Here is a 6,000-nt window from a genome sequence, read left to right on the forward strand (position 1 = left end):
ACCCCACAATAATGCACTTGTTAAACATGAATAAAGCAGTAATTATGAACTTACTGCATGCTTAGTAAGACGATCAAAGCCATAATCTACAACTTATTAAACATTCTATTTCTGTGTAAAGACTTGTAGTTAATGCTCTATTTAAACCCTCACTATACCCACTGCAGTTCACGTATCGTCCAAACCGTTCAACAGACGACGCCATCTCCACCACCCTCCATCTGGCCCTCACCCACCTAGATAAAAAGGACTCATACGTTCGAATGCTGTTCATAGACTCTAGCTCAGCATTCAACACAATAATTCCTCAGCACCTGATTGGAAAGCTGAACCTTCTGGGCCTGGACACCTCCCCCTTGATCAACTGGATCCTGGACTTCCTGACTGGGAGACCTCAGTCAGTCCTGATTTGGAACAGCATCTCCACCACCACCACACTGAGCACCCAAGGGCTGTGTGCTCAGTCCACTGCTGTTCACTCTGGTGACTCACGACTGTGCAGCAATGCACCGCTCGAACCACATCATTAAGTTCGCTGATGACACGACCGTGGTGGGTCTCATCAGCAAGAATGACGAATCAGCATACAGAGAGGAGGTGCAGTGGCTAACGGACTGGTGTAGAGCCAACAATCTGTCTCTGAATGCGGACAAAACAAAAGAGATGGTTGTTGACTTTAGGAGAGCACAAAGTGACCGCTCTACGCTGAACATCGACGGCTCCCCTGTGGAGATCGTCAAGAGCACCAAATTCCTTGGTGTTCACCTGGTGGAGAACCTCACCTGGTCCCTCAACACCAGCTATATTACCAAGAAAGCCCAGCAGCGTCTCTACTTTCTTCGAAGGCTGAGAAAAGCACATCTCCCACCCCCCATCCTCACTATATTCTATAGAGGGACTATTGAGAGCATCCTGAGCAGCTGCATCACTGCCTGGTTTGGGACTTGCACCGTTTCGGACCGCAAAGTCCTGCAGAGGATAGTGAGGACAGCTGAGAAGATCATCGGGGTCTCTCTTCCCTCCATCAAAGACATTTACAAAAAACACTGTATCCGCAAAGCAACCAGTATTGTGGACGACCCCACACATCCCTCTCACAAACTCTTTACCCTCCTGCCGTCTGGCAAGAGGTACTGAAGCATTCGGGCCCTCACGGCCAGACTGTGTAACAGCTTCTTCCCCCAAGCCATCAGACTCCTCAGTACTCAGAGACTGGTTTGACACACGCACACATGTCCTGAGTTGCACTTTAATTATTGTCACTTTATACCTGGCAGCTACCTCAATAACTGCTATGTGCATAGAACACTATCTCATAGTATGTTATGTTTACATTTGGCATTTTTAGAAATTGTCATCTTTTTGCACTACTGTGTACTGGTCGGCGCTGCACTGTCTCACACTGTGCCTATTGTCCTGTTAATTTTTAGTCATTTATTGTACTGTCCCGTACTTTTTGCACATGTTTGCATGTGCACTTTAAATAGGTATGTTATTTAGTCTGTGTAGTCTCATGTGGTTCTGTGTTTGTCCTTTGTTGTTTTATGTAGCACCATGGTCCTGGAGGAACGTTGTCTCGTTTCACTGTGTACTGTACTGACTGTATATGGTTGAATGACCACTTGATAAATAAAAACCACTTGACTTGACTTGACTATTTCTGAGAACCATCAAAGATCAAGTTTATAAACCAGTTTTAAGCCAGTAATTCATGCTAATTAGTACTGGTTTTACAAAGTTGTTACTTATTAATTGAAAATATCTTGTAATAAATACCATTTGACCACCTGTTCTAAAGTGAAAAATGTACCTACTCAAATTATTGCTTTGTTTTGCATTTATTAGGTAGTATTCAAGTATGTTACTAAGTTGTTACTAATGAATGGCAGGTTAAACTTTTACTTACACAAGTTATTGATTTGATTGACACTTTCAAAGGATTATATCACTTTAACCAACAATAAACTGCAATCGTTTAATCATTCATCAAGCATTTAACTTCTATTTTGTTTGCCTTGGGACACAAATAGAGTTTTCAGAATATACAATAAAAAAATAAATCACAAAAGCACCATTAAACAGTCATAAAATTAATCCAATTTAGTTGTGCACTGTAATCCACGTCGTAGCACAGTTTGAGGAATAGACCCAAGTGTTTTATTCAATGATCTCCATCTTCATCAGCCCATAACATAACAGATGTGTAACAGTCATGATCAATTGAGTCCGCCTGGTAAATCGAGTCCACATGGGGGTAACCGTTTGTAATTCCTGAGCAAACACCTTATCTTGTCACCATGATAGCATGTCACTGAATTCTAGGCTTAGAAAAACACAAACAACGACACATCTTTAATTTCACAATCTATAACTTGAGTTATATATTATTATGTGTAACATATGATTCAAAAGATATTAAATGTTATATTTACATAGCTAAAACTGCATATACCATAAAGTGAATTTGTAATATTTTTATTCAGGCACTGAATAGAGTACCCTTTAATATGGAGCCAGAAATATGACAAAACAATTTGAATTGTGTAAATTTGAATTACAGACTTTTGAATTTGAATTATAAGTGTGATGTTGCCAAATTTAATATTACGTTGCATTTTAAAAAAGTTTGAATTTAAAATGTTTAAACTCCAATCCTGGACATTTCATATTTAATCAAACTGAATTGGTATTTTATGGCACAATTTTATAAATATTTATTTATTTATTTATTTATTTATTTATAATTTGTTTCGAACAATACGGCATACATATAGCATGCCATCTAACAATGGTAGTAAGAAGCATTTGATTTTTAACAACATGATCAGTCAAATGTTCGAAAAGGAATGGGAAGAAGTCGAACTTAAAATATGTATTTTAAAACAGCACATTTTTGGTTCTGAATTCATACACTATAATTGTCCCATTTTAAAAAATACAGCTTCAAGTTTTCAAGATGAAGAAGAAATTCAGAACACCAAATTCAGTATTCTAAAATACAGAAAGTGGGTCAGAGATCAAACTTCCGTGTTCCACAGGGAAGAGTTGAGGGTCTCGGAAAAGTCGAGCGGAACATTTTGGCCAAGGTGCAATAATTCTCTGGTGCGAGCATGATTGAAAAGGTTGCCATTCTGACCATGAAGTGGTTCTTAAACTTTTATGATTTATATTTTTATGGTTAGCACATTAGCACATTGTCAGCACATGAGATATTTGTCTAAGCGGTCTCTGGTATTTGTTTTAGTATAAAGTATAGTTAGTGATTAGTATGCGTAAGAGAAAGCATCCCATAAAACTCAATAATAATTAATGGAATTAATTCCAGTAAAAGTTATGTTAAGTGATTGTTTCATTTCACACAGTTCTAACAGTGAAAAGGTAAAACACTTGTTGGTTATTGCTTTTTCTCTCTGAAAATATCTGGCCTAAATCTTGGACATTTGACCTCAAATATCTTTGACATGTTAATTGCAATTATCTGTGTCAATTAAATTTAGCCTATAACATAATCGATTCAGGTACTGTAACAAGGAAGGACACCGGGAACTGGACTCTTCAAACACAGGAGGGAACTTTTAATTGACCACTTCTCTGGTTTACAGCTTCACAATAACTCATCAGCTTCACAGTAAAGTTCTCGACCCAGTCTCTCTCTCTCTCTTGATCTGGTGCTGGCATGGTCCTTTTATGCCGCTCTCCCCAACCTCACTACAATTAGAGACAGGTGTTAGTCATAATTTCTGCACCCTTACCGCTCTCTCTTTTGACGGACACTCGACCCCCCACTGTCACACCGCCCAACTCAGGTCGGGGGACATCCTATTCTTAAGGTTTTATTAAATTGCTCCACCAGGCCATCTGTCTGTGGATAGTAAACGCTGGTGCAAATTGTCTTAATGCACAATAATTCGTAAAGCTCACGTAGTGTCCGTGACATAAAGGTTGTCCCCTGATCTGTGAGGATTTCTTTTGGAATCCTCACCCGGGAGATTATTTTGAAGAGTGCCTCCACAACACTGTGTGCTGAGATGTTGCACAGGGTCACTGCTTCCGGATATCGCGTTGGATAGTCCACAAGGACCAATACAAAACAATGTCTGCATGCTGACCGCTCTAATGTCCCGACGAGGTCCATGCCAGCATGCTGCACACCACCTGCGAACATAGCCGCCAATCCCCGGCCAATAAGTATGGGCTCTTAGTCAGTTTAGTGTTTTTCTCTCCCCTAGATGCCCTGCCATGGGATTATAATGAGCCTCCTGGAACACCTTTTCCAGGGGCTCCACAGTATTAAGAGCTGGGATCTTCCTTCGTTTGAGCATCCTGCATCACTCTATACAACCGCTCGTTTATAATTGGGAAATAGGGATATGAAAGTGCGACATTCGGCTGGAGTTGTTGACCATCGATCACTCTCACTTGGTCGAAGGCGTGCTTGAGGGTTTCGTCTCATGACTGCTCCAAAGGGAAATCCCCTTTGGGAAATCCCCCAAGGATGGGAGGGGCTGCAGCCTCTCCCCTGATGTCATCCTGACGTGGAGCTGACGAAGATGGCCCCAGCTCCGCCTCCCCTGCCAGAGCATCGCACATTACACATCTCTCGCTTTTGTGCAGGACCCTGTTAAATAACAGGTATATTGAGTGTCTTTTTCATCATATTTATTTTAATTTTAAAGCAACAGAGATTTTATTATATCCATTTTATCAGCAAGAGTGCATGAACGTGAATTCCATGATATCTGCCTTTGATCTCAAAGGTTTCTAATCCTCTACGAGAAGTGAAAAATGTCCGACTTGACAGAACGTATTTCACTCCTCCCCTGACTGCAGCCATCTGCTTTCATAGCGACATGTTTTGCATCTCAAACGAGCCTCCTATTGATTCGAAAGTTCATTGGTTGCTCTTACGAGTCAACAGTCCAATGGCATTTTTTTTTTATCTCTATTCTAAATTGGCGAAAGAAAAGGAAAAGTAAAATGAAAAAGAAAAGCCATTAGAAGATGGATGAGGAAAAGCAATTGGCAAATTAATTAAGAAAAGGAATTGCCAAATACCATTAAAAGTGCATTTAAAAGACTCATTATTGTACTTATTTATTGCTAAATGTATTGACATTTTAAACAAGAAGTAAATATACATTTTTGGGGCTTCGTTCAGGAGCAGGTTTATATAGCAATTATATAGACAGTATAGCAGTCTCAACATAGGATTGTTCTCTTAGGAAATTCAATGTCCAGAGAACATCGACATTCAAAATGGGAACAATGATGGCTTGATTTCGAGCACTGACATCCCCTGCCAGCCCTTGGCATGGGTGCATGCAGAACAATACCAAAACACTTCCCTTTAAAGTATAACAAAGGTTATTGATGCAGTAATATCAATTAATAAACAATACAATGCAGTCGATAAACTTCCAACTTCCAACTACAAACTAAAAAGTAACATGATTATATATGGTAACAGATAAGCCTATAATACTTGAAAGGAGGGTAGAGGTGTGTGTGGGTGTATGTGTGTGTGTGTGTGTGTGTGTGCAAGGAGAGGAGTAGTGCACAAAATGGCAGGCAGGGCTCTCGTGGAGAGTTTGTCACACAAGGTTTCCAGCCAGAGAATGTGGCCGTGAACGTGGGCGGAGAGACTGGTTAATGGCGTCTGCCCGCTTAACACGTATGTCCACTGGTATGAAAACCTGGGGACAAAGCTGGGCTCTATCAACAAATTATATGTTTACCAAATGAGTGTGCTGGGATGCTTGTCAGGGATCATGTGTGAATGTGTGGTTAGTACAAGAGAGAGAGAACAGGGTGGTGGCACTGAAGCTGGTTTAGTGATCATGGGAGGGATGGCAACTGTTCGTTTTATCACTCAGACGCAGTGAACGGCTCATAATCCATCCGCCACGGTTGTTGGTTCTTTAATGGATAAACTCAGTGTTCCACCCGCCATGGTGAAAATGCACAAACAGCCCAACGTGTTAACAGTAATTACAGTAATAT

This window comes from Xyrauchen texanus, chromosome 36 (genome assembly GCF_025860055.1).
Source record: "Xyrauchen texanus isolate HMW12.3.18 chromosome 36, RBS_HiC_50CHRs, whole genome shotgun sequence".
In the NCBI taxonomy this organism is placed as follows: domain Eukaryota; kingdom Metazoa; phylum Chordata; class Actinopteri; order Cypriniformes; family Catostomidae; genus Xyrauchen; species Xyrauchen texanus.